Source organism: Camelus ferus, chromosome 12 (genome assembly GCF_009834535.1).
Source record: "Camelus ferus isolate YT-003-E chromosome 12, BCGSAC_Cfer_1.0, whole genome shotgun sequence".
Taxonomy (NCBI): domain Eukaryota; kingdom Metazoa; phylum Chordata; class Mammalia; order Artiodactyla; family Camelidae; genus Camelus; species Camelus ferus.
Genome location: NC_045707.1, coordinates 40073771 through 40091169, shown reverse-complemented (window position 1 = coordinate 40091169; position 17399 = coordinate 40073771). Strand labels below are relative to the sequence as shown.

General features: G+C 37.6%; 1 long non-coding RNA gene across 1 annotated transcript in view; it reads right to left on the bottom strand.

Moving 5' to 3' along the window:
- LOC116667694 overlaps window positions 1-8794 on the bottom strand; it is a 75093-nt gene extending 66299 nt beyond the window's left edge. The window contains exons 1-3 of the long non-coding RNA XR_004324682.1: window positions 8592-8794; window positions 3834-3946; window positions 1566-1703 (exon numbers count right to left, since the gene is read on the bottom strand). This is a non-coding gene — a long non-coding RNA (uncharacterized LOC116667694). The remainder of the gene's footprint in view (window positions 1-1565; window positions 1704-3833; window positions 3947-8591) is intronic.
- Between the last annotated feature and the right edge of the window lie 8605 nt (window positions 8795-17399).

Sequence of the window (17399 nt, the reverse complement as noted above, 5' to 3'; positions counted from 1 at the left end):
TTTATTGTTGTTACCTATCACACCTGGCAGGTCGCAGGTCCTCGGTAAATTTTTGTTGAGGGAAAGGATGAATAAACGACTAAAGAAGAAATAGAGGTCTTTACATTCCCTAGCCATGAGTTAGACATTAACAGAAAACTGGTGAGAGAGCTTGTGAGTTTCATTCCTAGGGTCTGTGTGTCTGTGGAGACTTGTATCTGGAGGATTAACCAGTTGGCTCTACTCTGTGAGTTGAGTGGGAATGACTCTCCCAAAGCAGTTACTGGAGTCAAGAGCTCTGCCATGGAATTTGTGGTAGCCGGCTCCCAGATGGCCCCTAGTTGATTCACTCTTCTTGTATTCTTGTTCCTCCTACAGTGACTAGGTCTGACTCATGCAAGCAATAAGATATTGAAGAAATGATGGAGTGTGACTTCTAAGACCAGGTCATAAAAGACATTATGGCTTCCACCTTGTTCTCTTAGGCCACTCACTCTGTGGGGAGCAATCGCCCCGTACACTCAAGCAGCCCAATGGAGAGATGCACGTGGTGAGACCCTGAAGGATCAACTGGACAGTCATGTGCGTGATCAGTCTTCAAAACAGATCTCCCAGCTCCAGGTGAGCTTTCAGGTGAATGCAGTCTTGGCTGACATCTTGACAACAATCTCATGAGAGACCCTGAGCCAGAACCACTCACCTCAGCTGCTCCTGAGCTCCTGGCCAACAAAAACTGCCAAAAAATGTTCCTTGTTGCCTTCAGCTGCTAAATGTAGAGGTAATTCCTTTGGCAGCAATAGCTAATACAGAGTTGCATTGAGTGACACAAAATCAGACTCTGACACTTAAGAAAATAAACATATAGTATCAGTTGGCTTATTCATATTTGTCCATCAGAAAGCAGTTATGAGACCCTAATCTTTCATATAGGAATTAGGCCTAACAATATATTTCCCTAGTGATATTCAAATGGGCTAGGGTATAATGTGTGGAGATTTGCGTGTATGTGTGTGTTTTAAAGGTCCCTAGTGACTTTGATTCATAGTGAAAATAATTCTGAAGCATCATGAAAATTAGATTCTGGTGTCAGGTCTACTATGTGACAATGGTCAGGACACTACAGCTCTCTGAACTGTAAAATCCAAAGTCCCATTTAATTAAAAATTTTATGAATAAAGTATATCAGCTAAACAAAATAAGGCCTGACAATGGTAATCAGTATCCTTGGACTTTAAGGATGGATACATGAAACTTCAGCATGTCAATGACTGACATAGAAGAGAGTTTGTTTTAAGGTGAGCATACGTGTGATGTTATCCCAAAGGTCTTAGGTACATTACCGCCCCCACACAGTGTGTTAGAAGCCAGCAGAGCATCTGGCAGGACTCCCAAAGAACAGGGATGTAGCAAGTCATCAGTGCAGACAAATGACACTTTGAAGATTACTTATCAACCACCGAAGATTTCATTTTCCACGGCTTGTTTGGAGACAGTGTGGTCTGATGCATGAAGGAGGGGAATTTAAGCATCTCTGAAAGTTGGTTCCTGGCACTGGCCTGAGCATGACCCTCAGCCAGGTTTCTTACCTCCACTGAGGAGTATTTCTGCTGACACTGGGGACGTGACTGGTTGTCGTACTTTGTGACACTGGGTGAGATGTGGGGTGAGGTGCAGTCATCACTGATTTAAGTGCACAAACCTTGGGAGCTTCAGACAGCTGTCACCTACAAGAAACAAACTGAAATTGTGGTATATAGACAGTTTGAATCCTTTCTTTACCACTTAATACAAGTATGACTGAGAATATTATTTCATCACTTGAAGTATCATTCTGTGAAAATGGGCCTGAAATTAATATCTACCTCATACAGGTGTTGAAGCACCAAATAAAGCATCCAGAACCTCGTGCTATCTAAATAATGGGATCCAACATCAGAATAGTTATTATTATAATTCTACCTATGATGCAAGTGGTTTGACTATGAATAATCTCTTTGGAGATAGGCTTTGGGGAGGTTTAAGCTTTCCCCTCCCTCCCAGGGAGATACCTACCTTACAACTGGAACTTAGAGAATATTTACAGATTCTGTCTCTAAACCAGACCAGAGAGAAGGTATGAATTCTTTCCTAACAAGAAAAGCAGAAAGCTAAAAAGCAATGTATGATTTTAGAAGACTTATTTCATTTGGACCAATGGATAACTTTTTGTTCCTGAGAGGGGGAGGGCTCTTCATGAGAAGGACAGTAATGTTATTATTCATGCTGTAGCCAGCCCACTTCAACTGCTGATCTTCACAATGCCTACAAGTGTAATAAAAAAAAAAAGAATACAAAAAAACCACTTGCTTCCTTTTTTTATGAGTATTGACATTCTTCTGCAGTATTAGGAGAGCTAATTTAGCTTCCAGTTCTAAGAATTTTTGAATCTATAGCCGGTAATTATTGGCATTCAGAGGTACAAAAGAGGAAAACAAAGCTTGCAAATTCTAGCACATTCATGTGGGATTGGGAGCTGAATTAGGATCCTCACACCCCATTGAATGATCAGCCCCCCTATTAGAGCCTTATTAAAATGGTAATGATTATATGCCAGCTATAGGCAGGCAGCCGCACCTGTCAAAAACTACCCCGATTATCCTGTTCATTGAACTGTCTGGCTCTTGAATCAGTGTCTCAGGTTTACTTCTCTGTGAAGTCTTTTTCCCCCCATCTTAAATTAAAACAGATACAAGAACAAACATTTCCTTAGGGTCACAGAACACTCTTGTAGTACATTATATCTTTTCCTCATTTTCTGTTTTCCTATCTGGAATGGCAATACGAAACGGGAGTGATCCCCTCTTTGGTTTGGGAATAGAAACAGGAGAAAGAAACAGAAGAAATGTAAAGTCCCATTTAAATAAAAATTCTTATGTTAGCAAAAGACAATGCAAATCTATAATTAATCTAAAAACTGGGATTATCTAATTATCAATTACAAATACTGTGATCAGGCATAGATTCTTTTTACTCATGCATTACTTACCAAGCCTAGAGATCTGCTATCCTTCATTTAAAAGACATTTTGGGCTTTCATCTATCTTTTGCTTTTAAAAACACAAAACAATAATGTGTTCCATTTGAAATCACTTTTTTCCCCTAGATGAACTATACCATTGAATGCACAATGCTGTTTTCTTACGAGACTAATTCTACCCTCACTGGGAGGAAAAGTGTCTTTTAAAGTACAGTCATCCCTCCTTGTCCGAAAGGGATTGGTTCCAGGACCCCTGTGGATACCAAAATCTGCAGATGTTCAACTCCCTTATATAAAATGGTGCAGCATCGCATATAACCTACACATATCTTCCCATATACTTTAAACCATCTCTAGATTATTTATAATACCTGATACATAAATACTATGTAAACAGTTGTGAATAAAAAGTAAGTGCTACGTAAATTGTTTGCTTCAAATTCAAGTTTTGCTTTTTGGAACTTTTTGGTAATTTTTTCTCAAATATTTTTTATCTGTGGTCAGTTGAATCCGAGGATGTGGAACTTGCAGCTACAGAGGGGAAGATTGATTGTGCCCTTTCATCTAGTGGTTTGTCAAATTCCATAATATAAGTGACCATCTGTATAAGAGGGCACCAAGAGGTTGGATGTCATCAATAGTACTTGTGACAGATGCTCTGATGGTAACTGATCAGAGCACTTGGGGAGTCAGGATGATGTGCAAAGAAAAGCAATTTTTTGTTTGGTGTGTTTTTGTTTGTTAGAGAATAGCTTTCTCTGATTCCTAGCATTTAAGGGGAACCACAAAGGATTTTCGTTTCCTACAATAGCTACTGGACTGAAAAGATTTCTATTACCTGTCAGCCACAAGTCTCAGTCAGCGGAGAACAGAGCAAGAAGAACACAGGTTTTTCCATCACTTGCTTTTTGGTAGAATGTCCCCCTGCAGGTATCTTGGAGATCCAGGAAGCTAATAATAGACAGAAAGAATCTTAAATTCCTTTTACACACTCTTTTGTTAACTGGCAGGAAGAAAAACAGGATTCAATTTTGGGATTCTGTGACACTAACCTAGCTGAAAGCACCTTGGATTTCCAGTCCCTTTGATATTCCCACGTGAAAATATTCACAACTAGGCCAAAGTTAACTGAAATCTTAATTACACTGAGTTGCTGCTTCTATTACTGTAACAACAAAAGAATGCATCCTTTACAGTGGTTCACAATTCATCTGAGACATTCTTTCTCAGGACACAATTTATTTATTGAATGACTTCAGTGCGATGTATTCTCCTATCTCCTCTCCACCGGCCACCCAATCTACCCTGCCCTCAGCCAGCCAGTGTTGACTGAACAGCATGCAGTTCCAACTGAATAACTCTCAAACTTTTGTTGCCACTTTTATAAAAGATTGCATCATGAGATAATTCACTATCGAAATAACTGATTACTATGCAGCCAAGATTATCATCAGGGTATCTGAGTCCTCAAATCCCTTTCACAGTCCTTAAACCCCTTGACCTTGCTATAGCATGAATAATTCTTTGCCCTTCTGCCCAGGACCATTCAGCCTGACACTTTGCTGATATATCGACATCCTGGGTCTCCTCCTGCTTCCCTTCTTTTTTCTTTCCACACTTTTCTTCAATATACTATAAATATACCACAATATACAGTATTGTTTTATGTGCTATATAATGATATATTATATCATAATTACTGCTACTTAGATTACTGTAGTAGCCCTCTAATTGTTATCCAGCATCTACAGTCTATTTTAATATAGCAGCTGAAGTGATCCTGTGAAAATATAAATCAGATCATGTCACACTCTTACTCACAACTTTCAGTGGCTCCCCATCACATTCAGAGGAAAATACATTGCCCTTATACTGGTCTCCCAGGCCTTACCGGTTCTGCCTCCAGCCCTGCTTTGCCTACGACATCTTTTCCTACAACTCCATTTCTTGATGCCTCTGATCCAGTTGCACTGATGTCCCTGTTGGTCCTTGAACATCCCAGCTGCTCTTCTGCCTTAAAGCCTGTGTCTCACTGTCCCATCTGAACATTCTTCTCTCAGATTTGTGTAGGACTAACATCTCACTCCCTTCAAGTCTCTATTTAGACATCACTTTCTCAATAAGATCTATTCCCAATAACCCTGTTTCAAACTGTACTTGCCCCAGGGACTCCTGATTCTCTCCACTCATCACCTTTCAACATACAACATAATTCATTTATTTATTCTGTTTACTTTATTTTCTTACTTCCTCTACTAGAATGTAAGTTCCAAAAAGGCAGAGTTTTTCATCTGTTTTGTTCAGATCAATTTCTGAAACATATCAGGTGCTCAATAAATATGGAGAGAATGAATGGTACAGTATTAGAATTCAAAAGAAGAACTCTAGAGTACTAGACTCTCTGGTCTAGTGGTTCTTGACTTGGGGGATCTCTGAAAGTCATGATGGCATCAGTTGGTTCTTTTTATAATTTTAAGAAAGCCTAGTGAAAATTAAGTATTTTGCTATGATAAACGTGCCTAGTTCTGTGGTTCCTGAACTGTGTGTTAAGGAACACAGGAGTGAGGGGGGCATGAGAAGGTCTCAGTGAACTCAGAGAGACACTACAGGATAATTTTATATTTCTGGAAAACAGAAGTACTCAAATCTGCCAGACATCAGGGAAATTTTTAGCCCAAGGTAGTTCACAATTTCAACATTAAATGTGCTACACTTATTTTGATAATGTCTTATCTGTCAAAGTGAATTTTCCACAATTGCTGTAATAAAAAAGCAAGTGAGTGCCATGTGGAAATCAATGTGGAACAAGAAATAATTTATCATTATCTGTTAATAATTTGTTTATAAATCTGATTCCAAGATCTGCAAAGGTGCACAGTGCCCAATAGGCACGTACACCTATAATTGTGGTTTTATAAGAATGAACTAAAAAATATTTTTAAAAGTTAGGTGTATTTTTTTCCCAAATGGCTACTAAGTTATCAGGACATAAATACCACCTAAGTTGTTTGGATCTAAGTACTTAATAAACAGAACTGCTAGACTTTATTTTATTTTTTTGGCCTAGGAGGACCATGAAAAAAATTGGGGGGCCTAAGAGTGCCATGAATTGAGAAAGTTTGAGCACGTCTGGCTTACGCACACAAAAAATTATTTTATTGATTTAGGCTACAATCATCAAATTAGTGTAACTTTGTGGTCTCATGTTTATGAAAAGGTCCAATTGGCAATACTATGTATGTTTCTGGTAGAAAATAAATCATTAATGAAAACAAATTAATCATTAATAAATGTTCTTTCTTAGACTAAGTCTTTCAAAACATAAGGAATCAGAGGAAAAGATAATTAAAGGGTCCTTGGTGTGGGGTGGATAGAGAAATTAGATCTTGTGCAAGGGCCTGGTTTAATACACAAGAAAGCTAAGACCTGTCAAGACTGAGTGACATGACCACAGTCACACCGCTGCTTAAGGAAGAACCAGGCTCACTATCAAGTGTCTGTCCCTTTTCCAACGTACTTCACCAGACTTCCTCCCTAAGCCTGTATGGAGTTTCTGGAAGGGTTTTTTTTTAATACAGTGCTATTTTGGTAGGTAACTGATCATTCTACCTGTGCTCTAGTGAAGAGAACTTTCCTCTCCATGCTGTGCCCATCAGGCCAAAAATAATTAACTAGAATATACTCAAAAAATGCATGCTAAATTGAATTATATAATAACCACCAAATCTATAGATCATATTTCTTAATCTCAGAAGTATATTGATGATAATTAACCCAACAGGGAAGTTAGAAAAACCAGTTCATTTACAGGAGGAAGGAATCAGTGCTGGTTAGTGAATTAATGCATTAAAAACTGAGTGTGTTGGGCAGGGGTGCTCAGAGATGACTTTATTTCCCAGCACTTTTTGTGAAATGCTAGAGAGAATATAGCTCTAGAGAGCTATGTACGGCATTCACAGTTAAGAGAAATGTTTGATTAAGAAGTCAAAGCCTTAATCATTTTTTTCTGTAGCTCATGTGTTAACATTTGAGGATAAGAATATTTTAAATGTCATCCTAGAATAGAAATGCCAGTCTTATTTACCAAATCCAAGCCAGTAATCTGAGAAACGTGTTGAGTTTGTAACTGTAAGTATCTAGAGTTGTACGTATACAGAATAGTTTCAAAAACAAGAAATAAGAAAATGCAGAAAAATTCCTGCTTCTTTAACATTTTGTACTCCACAGATGGTCCCCTGGCCAACATAATTTTCTCTCTCATTTTGATGATATGGGCTGGAAAATGTCTCAAGCAAATTAAGCTAATGGAGGTCAGTGTGTGGTATGTGCCATTAATTTGAAGAACAAGGAGATAGATGGAGGAAAGACAAGGTAATGATTTGTGACAGGGGCCCCCAAATTCGATTTAAACAATTTAATTACCCTTTTCAAAGTCCCCCAAAGTAATGTGCTGCAAAGCCCTTCATTCCCCACTCATGCAGATGGGACACAGAGACTGCTCTTAATCAGTTCTATATCACTTCCTCAGTGACATGCTGTGGGGATTGTAAGACAGAAACAAAATGAACCCCAATGTGTCCTATTGTAAAATGTTAGAGGTGGCCAGGCAGCAAAGAGCTGTTCTTGTATGGCTTGAAGGACAAGAGATGGCAAGCTGCCTGCGGAAAGACCTTCTGAGTGACTTCCTGCTAGAAGCACCAGGCCAATATTGCCAAAGTAGCTCTGGCATTATAAAGACTTAAGGAAATTTCCATCTGGAACAGCTAGTAGATGCAAGGCAAATTTAAACTTCAGCCACAGCTACATAATGGGGGATCAGTGGGAGCATATACTCTTGTCAAGGACACAAGCCCTATATTATGCTAAGTGAGACAAATACTGTATGATATCACTTATACTGGAATCTAAAAAATACAACAAACTAGTAAATATAACAAAAAAAGACGCAGACTCACAGATACAGAGGACATATCCCAGTGGGGAGAGGGGAGATAGGAGGGGCAATATAGGGGTAGGGGGATTAAGAGGTACAAGCTACTAGGTATAAAGTAAGCTACAAGGATATATTGTACAACATGGGGAATATAGCCAATATTTTATCGTAACTATAAATGGAGTATAACCTTTAAACATTGTGAATTGCTATATTGCAAATCTGTAACTTTTATAACATTGCACAGTATTTATACTTCAATTTTTAAAAATATTAGGGGGGGAAAAAAAGACATAAGCCCTAAAAGAGGCTCAAATCCTGGTTCCACGGCCTTCTACCTCCCTAAACTTGGGCAGACTGGTTAATGTCTCTAATCCTTAATTTTTTCACGTGTAAAATGGAGATAATAGTAAGATCTATTACACAGGATCCTTAGAAGGAATAAATGGGATAATTTACATAAAACTTTTGTAACCAAATCGCACTGGTGAAGGTCAGAGCTAACCTACTATGGACACCAAAAAACTTTCTAAAAAAGGACACTATAAGAAATTCTTTCTTTTTGTTTTTCTTATTTTAATAATTGTGAAAACACTTCAAAGTCTGAGTTTTTAGTTATCATCTGAGCACTTCCTTTGGAAACCAATGCATGTCATCACTTACCTTCAAAAGGAGCAAGGGCCATGAGCTTAACCTTGGCGTTGTGCACCTTCAACCACAGCAGTAAAACCCACGGGTGAGTCAGCGGTCTTTTGAAAGTGTTGCGTGAGAGAGGCATCACAAAGCAGGGTGGCCCATTAGGAAACAGAATTCCCTTCACTTTGGCATGTCTTCTGTATCTGAAACAGATTGCCCATAGAGGAATTTCAGAGTATTTTATAGATACATAGCCTCTGCAAGGGGCTGCCCCTACAATAATGCACAGAAGGACTGCACAACCCTCGTGCTATTCTGCATATTCACAGCATTAATAAAAGCAGCTGGGTGGATGTGAATGAGCACAGACTACAGTCATTAATTTGTGTCTGGCACATAGTAGGGGCTCAATTATTGGAAGGTATGATGACGGTAACAACGACGACAGATAACCATAAAGAGAAACCACATCTTAGGAAAACACACATAAGAAATTTGGGGACATACTGTTTGTCAGAACATCGATATTAAAAACTTGCTTCTCCTACTGCAAATATTTTGATTAGAAAGTGACTTCTACCTAACTATTGTATTCTTAAGCCCCAAATTTGCAAAGAATGTGAACCAGATGTAATGCTCCAAAATGTTTAACAGCTTGATCACTTCTTGTGGTACCTCTAGGTTGAAAATGCAAAGGCACAGGTCCACTTGTTGACAACTCTGTGACATTGATTACTTAATTCAACAAAAAATTATTTAGCATCTACTCATGTATATATGCTAAGTCAACTAAGACGAGCAAGAAGGAGAAATAGTTTTCTAGCAGCTCTCAGTTTAGCAAGGGATTCAGACACAGAAACCAGTAATTAAAAAATCTAGTAGGGTCTGGACTAGAAAAGAAGTATATACAGAAACACATACAGAAGCTGGACACAGCAGACCTAGAGGCCAGGCCTGGGGCTTGGAGGGTGAGCTGAGGAGTTTAAGATCTTTATCACTTTGACCACCACCTACTTTGTCAAATACAAAATGAATTACAACAGACACTTCCTTGCAAAAGCTCTGAAAGATTAAAGAATTATATTCAAGGAGAGAAAATTTTATCCTTTTAGTGAAAACAGAAAGCATTTTTCCAATGTATGAAATGCTATATTTGGAGAATCATTTTTAGTGCTTCTGGACTTCTGGCAAATATGACTAATTCTCAACCACCTGGGTATCAAAACATTGCACAAACAGGAGTATCACTTATCTTTCTAAAAATCTAACAATATAGCTTAGACAGTTCGCGTGACATTTTATAGACAACTTTCATTTCTATATACGGTGCAAATGCACCAAATTATTCAAGAATAAAAGGATACACATCCCTTGAGTAGATAAACTGATCTATTTGGTGCAATCTCCCCTTTGATCAGAAAGTTCACTTTCTTTTCCAGACTAGAGAATAACCCAATCTGGCCACACTGCAATTTTTCTGTTATGGTCTTAGTACATGCTTAGCCCAACTCTGTACATTACATGTAACTTTGGTTGTCTCTTGAATAAGGAAGTCAAACCTTATCTGTTTGTGCTGCTCAGATCCCCAAGGCAGGGGGCCATTGGCCCAGTGTCCTGCCTCTGGACCCACACATGCCAGGCCCACGGACTGGCCCATGCTTTGGTGGGCAATCTTGCCCGCGGAATCGGTGAGCTGATGATGAATGGCTGTGAAGGCTTTGTGATTGCTCAGGCTCCTTTGTGGGACCGGACAATGGAGGAGGACACAAGTCTGACTCAGGAGAGCAACGGATAAAACTGCTGGGCAGGATGGCGGGCTCCTGCCGACACGACCACTTGTTGACATTGAAAGGATTTCACAACAAGTGAGCAGAAACAGAAACGATTCTGTTCGGCAGGGCTATTAGTTGCAACGTGTGGCACCAGAGCGGTCACTCCTGATGTGTTTCCTCACTAATGAGCTCTGAATGCCCATTAAACTGGGCTGCTATAGGCCCAGAGCCACTGGGACAATGGCATGCATGAATGCCTTCCCCTGTTGCTATTGGTTGGCCTAAGGAAGAAACAACTGGTATCACTCAAATTTAAACGGAGTTGACAGTACAGTTAAATGATCATTAATTAGAGTTTGTGGTCAGATAAAGACTCACAGCCATTTCAAATGACAAGATAGGTTAGCGTGACTCCCTTGGGAGCATAACCCAGTCTGGTCCTGCCCTATTTCTTGGGCCATGTGGAGGGGTGTCCATGGGATTTCAGACAGGGTTAAATAATCTGTATAAAAGTATATTGGAGAGGACAGAAATAAAGCCGTATGATACACAGGAAGTTTTAAAATGACTAGTAATACCTCACAAAGAGTGGTGAGGACTGAATTCAATTGTGTAGGTGAAAAGTCCTTCATCTGGGATGTGGTGGTGTGGTAGGAAGTGAGAAAGACTTTGAGTCAGAAAACCAGGCTTGAACCCTGGCTCTTTATTTGTTGAATGACCTTGAGCAACTTTTAAAACTCAGGAATCTCCGTTTCTTTATCTGTAAAAATGGGGATAGCCACAATCCCAAGTTCACTGAGTTATCATAAGGAACATACGAGCAAGACTTGTCACTTATGTTGACTCACACAACTGTTGGTTCTCTCTCATTTTTGAGCTACATACACTCTGCAGGGTTATGACACATACATCAGGCAGAGTGATCTACCAGGAAGAGTAGAGGCAAAAACTCTTCCAGTGAAAGGGCAAATTTAAACCCTGTCTTCCAAACATTTCATTCTGAGAGGAACACTCTGAGCTGTATAATACCTCAGACTAGCTCAAGAGAAATATCAATTACTCTCTGAAAGACATGTTTCCTAACTATTCATCTCATGATAGTCTCTTCAGAAATGACAGCAGGAGAGCTGAACGAAGAATAATATTTCACAGCAGTCATTATCACCAGAAAATTAACATCTTGTTCAGAAAATAAGAAATGTTCTCAATGTTCATGCTTGACATCAATGAACATCCCTATGCTGATCACTCCTAAATCTCTACGTAGAACTTCATTTACACTACTGAGATCCAGATCTAGAATCAAAACTTCCTACTGAAAATATCCTAATGGATATTTCACAGATATTTCAAACTTAGTATGTCTACAAAAGTGAGCATTTGCTGTATGATAAACTATCTTAAAACCCAGTGGTTCAAAACAATAGCTACTAATTTAGCTCATGATCCTGTGGGTTGGCAACTTGGGCTCCAGCTGGGTGGTTCTTCCAGCACTGGCTGGACTGACTTATATGTCTGTGGTCAGCTGTCTAGTAACGCAGGGGGCTGGCTGGTCCAGGATAACCTCAGTCAAGGTGATTTGTCTCCATTGCACGTGGTCTTCCATTCTTCAGTGGACCAGCCTAGGTTTGCTTGCTCACATGGGGGCTACACGGTACCAAGAGAAAGAACCGAAGTGTTCAGGGACTCTTGATGCCTACACTTACACCTGCTATACCATTACTTTCTCTCAATTGTACTGGCCAGTCAATGCAAGCCTCAAGGCCAGCCTAGATTCAAAGGGTGTGAGAAGAGGGGGTGGAACAGATTCTACTCCTTGGTGGTTAGAGCTGCAAAGTCTCAATGCAAAGAAGTATGGATGGGGAAATAATTAGGATCATGTTTGCTAATAACCCCAAACTGAACTCATGTTTCCAATGAAAATTTTCTCATCCCTGCTTCCCCAAATTTAGCTAAAGCCATCAAGACCTACCCCAAATCCTTCAAGTCATCCTGGGACATTTTGCCAGTAAGTGGCAAAAACTACAGTCGAATGTTATCTGTCTAAATGAAGGTACCTGTGAGCACTTTCAGTTCTGGCAGCATGGGAGACAGATCCAATGCAGAGCACCTTCCTGAACTAAACACACACGCATTAGATAAAAGATAATACAGTTTAGTTAAACATACATAAGTTCAAAATAAAGAAAGAGAAACTCCCAGGTACCAGAATGAAGAGCTAGAATGAAGACTGAACAAATGAACAGGACGGCAGTCCGGAGGATGCCAGTTCAGGTGCATACCCCAAAAGCTAGGAGTTGGGGTTTTAGGGAAAGGAGACCAAGAAGATGTGACCTTGGGCCTGCCTAAATGTGCAGCTGGAGCTGAGGCATGTGCATAAAGTTCTAACCCTGGTGGGGCTGCCTTGACACTCAAGAGTGGGGGAGAAAACCCCTGCCAACAAGGTCATGAAAGCAGCAAGAATGCTGGTCTTTCCTTAAGGCTCTAGGCAGGATACAAAAGCCCCCGCTTTTCCCATGAAATAGCAAAGCCCAAGCTTGAAATATCTGCAGGTGAGGCCTTGGAATGTACATTCCCAGAATGAGCTGGTAATCTAAGCAAAGAAACATGTAAGAATTTGTCTTAGCTAGAAACCAGAAGCAAATGAACCTACTACATGGACTGTAGAGACACTTCTACCCTGGCAGGTGGGGCCAAAGAAAGAAAATAAAGATGAACTCACAGTCCAAAATTACAAATTACATGAGAAAATGATCCACTATAAGGGAGAATCAGCAGACACAATAAAGGCTGAGCACCTCCACAATTCAAGATATTATTATATCTGAAGGAGATAATAAAATAGGAAATAAAGACCTTAACGTAAAAAATAGACTAAAAACTAAACACAACCAAATCTGCAGAAACATTAAATGGAACTGCCTAAAATGTAATTTTAGTTAAATTAAAACCTTGATAAACAAATTAACAGCAGATTAGGAAAAAGGATTTAAAAAATAGTGTTCTGGAGCTAAATATGAGGAAATTACACAGAATGCTGCATAAAAGGATGAAAAGAGAGAACATTTGAAATTTTAAACGGATGTTCATGACAAGAGGGATAGAATACAGTGACATAATAACATGTCAATACGCATTTGGGAAGAAGAGATTTGAGAAGTGGTAAGAGGAAATATTCCAAGATATAGTAATGGAGACTTAAAAAAATTTTTTTAGAAACATGAACCCTTAGATTGAAGAAGCACATTAGTACCACGTAGGGTAAAAGGAATAAACCCACATCTGATAAATCATAATGGGACTGCAGAGAAATCTTACTTTAATATAGCCATATAGCAAAAATGTATTGCTCCCGAGGGATGATAATTTGATTGACAAAAGACTTCCCAATAACAAAAATAGAAGTCAGAATAGGATGGAATAATGTCCAGCTTAATGAAAATTCAAGAGTGAGAGTGAAATAAAGATATTTCAGACATGTAATGACTGAGACAGTTTATCATCCACAGATCCTCACTGAAATAAGATTACTAAAGGATGGACTTGAATAAGAAGGAAGCTGAAAGGAATGGGATGCAAGAAGCAATCGTGGGAAAATAAGATGCTAAACATGAGGAAAAATGTAAACAAACATGGACTATTTTCTAAAAAAGTAATTTGGGGAGGTTTTAAAAAACCAACATGGAATTATAATTTTAGAAAATAACATAAAATATGGGATGAATGATCTAAGTTTTTGCTTCTTTTAGAAGGAAGGTAGAAATATTGCTAAACTTTACACTCTGTAAATACAGTTATAAATTACAAGTACCCACTAGAAGTACAAAAATAATATGCAGTTGACTCTTGAACAACACAGGTTTGAACTGTGTGGGTCCACTTATATGCAGACATTTTTTTCAACAAACATACTGGAAAATTTTTTTGAGATCTGCAACAACTTGAAGTATCCCTCAGATGAATCACATAGCCTAGACATATTGACAACATTTAGAAAAAGTTAGGTTTATCATGAATGCATAAAATATATATAGATGCTAGTCTATCCTTACATAGGCATAAGGTGAGTGATATTTAATATAAAATTAGTAATGTGTTAGTTTTCTTACTGTTTTATAACTTTGCTTTCAAAAAAATTACTGTACCATATGCCTCTCTCTAACTAGAAAAACTGTATCAGCCCATCATCACAATTAAATGTTTTTTTAAGTAACAATGTTTCTAATACTACAGTATGACTATAATACTGTACGCTATAAATTTTTTATAACAATTCGCTCATTAGTGTGTAGACTTGGCTACTGTGAAGCAATCATATGGATTACACCAGGCTACTACCATAAGCAACCATATTGCTGCTTCTTTGTTATCAATGCATGAATCGTTATACCTATAAGTAACATAAGTTTCTTTTTCAGGTTATCTTTTACTTTTGATGTATAATATTAGTACCGTGTTTTATATCAAATAAAACAATACTGATGTAGGTACTGACAGACAATTCATTTTGAAACAGACGATGTAAACTTACAGTATTGATAAATACAGTACTGTAAATATATTTTCTCTTCCTTATGATTTTCTTAATAGTATTTTCTTCTCTCTAGCTTACTTTATTGTTACAATACATATACATACAAAATATGTGTTAATCAACAATTTATTTTATTGGTTAGGCTTCTGGTCAACAGTAGGTTGTTAGTAGTTAGGTTTCGAAGGTGTTGAAAGTTCTATGAAGATGTCTGACCACACAGGGAATTGGTGTCCCTAACCCTCACATTGTTCAAGGGCCAACTGTATATGACTTCTAAAGACTGATGGTGGGAAAAGAGGGAATAAAGAAAAGTCAATTGATTTTAAGAAGGCAGGAAAAGAGGGGGAAAAAGAACCACCAAAAAAAAGAAGTCATGAGAAAAATAAAACTAAAAACTAAACAACAAAAAGAAATCATATATACAAAAATCACAATAAATATGAATTTGTTAAACATACACAAAATATATACAAAAGTCATAAATAAAATACCAGTAAATCAGATCCAATTGTGTGTGTGTTTAGATGTAGGATTTATCATAGGAAGGTAAAGGTAATTAAATATTAGAAATACTTACTAATGTAATTTAATCATATGAGCAGATTAAAGGAGAAAAAAATGGTCATTTGGAAAAATAGAGTAAATACAACACAATCATAATTTTAAATTCCAAATAGGAATTCTCTTTATCTCTTAATCTGATGAAGAGAATCTGCCTCAAACTGAAAGCAAACATCATAATTACTGATAGTAGCATTCCCTTCAAAACCAGGAACAAATTAAGGATACCAATTAACCTCTATTTAGCATGTATAGATAATGATTGTAATCAGTTCCAATCCAAAAAATGTGGATTATCTAGAGACTTAAATAAAATATTCATAAAACATATATATCATAAAGGACTTGGATCCAGAAAATAAAAACAACTTTTCCCAGGATATATAAGTAACTATAAATTATCTGTGAATCTAGGTAACTATTTAAGTAAGGAAGTTATCTAAGGTGTGAAAAACCCTATGGAAAAAGTTATAAAAATCTGTTAAAGGTACACAAGGGAAGATAATCTTTGGAGAGATAAATATGTCCAGGGGAAGACTTAATATTATAGAAATGTCAGTTTTCATCTAATAAATCTCTAAATTCAGCGCAAGTAATCACAAACCTAACAGGGTTTTTCATGTGCTTGCCAGAAAGCTAATCCTAAAATTTGTATGGATGAATAAAGGGTCAATAATAATCAAGACAATCTTGAAGAAGAATTAGGAGGGGAAATCTGCCTGGCAGATATTAAGAGTTATTATGAGCCAGATTAATAAAAGTGGGGTGATTCTGTTGCAGGTGTAGAGAAACAAACCAGTGAAACAGAATAGACAATTCAGAAACAAGCATACACACACACACTTGCTTCCCTGGATGAAGACAAAAGGAGACTTGGATACAAAGGCACCTGCGCGCATGGGTGTGGCGTAAAGCTAGTGTATGAGATAGGTGCCATTACACATCCATCAGGCGAGAAAGAACCATTTACTCTCTGGTTCTGGGACACTTGGCTTGCATTACAGAAGAAAGACCAAACTAGATTTCCACCTTACACTTTTCACAAAAAACAATTCTAGATAGGTCAAAGTTCTTGATGTGAAATGCAAAACTTTAATATGTTTAGAAGAAAAATAAGAAAATATCTTTAAAATATTTGGATAAATAATGATATCAAAACCAAGACACAAAAAGCATAAACCATAAATGAAAAAACTGATCATAAATAACACATTAAAAGTTAAATATCTGTATAAAAATAGGCACCATGAAAAAATGAAAAAGACAGATTTTTTAATGCAAATTAAAGGGCTAAAGGCAATTTATTAGCATCCAAAAGAGATAAACAACTTCAATTCATTATTAAGTAAATGGAAAACAATCCCTCCTACATCTCCAGCTCTCTGGAATGAGAAGAGGTTATGAATAAATAATTCTTAGAGAGGAAGTAAAAACCACAAAAATATCATCCATAGTAATTAGAAAAATTCAATAAAGCAACAGTAAGAGATGAGAAACACTTCCAGATTGTAAAACTAAATAAATCCAATAATGTCAGATATTTAATAGTGTCCAGTATAAGGCTTTGATGCTAGAATCAGGATCTCCCACAGACTGCTATAACCTCTTTGGAGAGGAACAACCCACATGGTCCATCAATAAAGGGTACATAAATATACTACATCATGGAATACTACAGAGCAGAGAAGCCAAGGAAAAAGATTTATAACTATCAACATGGTTAAAACCTAAAATAAATTTGTTGAGGGAACAAAGCAATTATCCCAAGTGTACCTTGAATATGATACCTTTTATGTAAATTCTCAGAACATACAAAATAAGATTGCCTGTTGTTTATGGAAAATGTGTGTAGTAAAAGTGCAGAAAGGCTACTTAACAACCTCAGGTAAGAGTTATCTCTGGGAGTGGAAAAGCTGATAGGGAAATCTATTTTCTTCAAATCTATTTTATTTAAAACAAAAGCTCTGA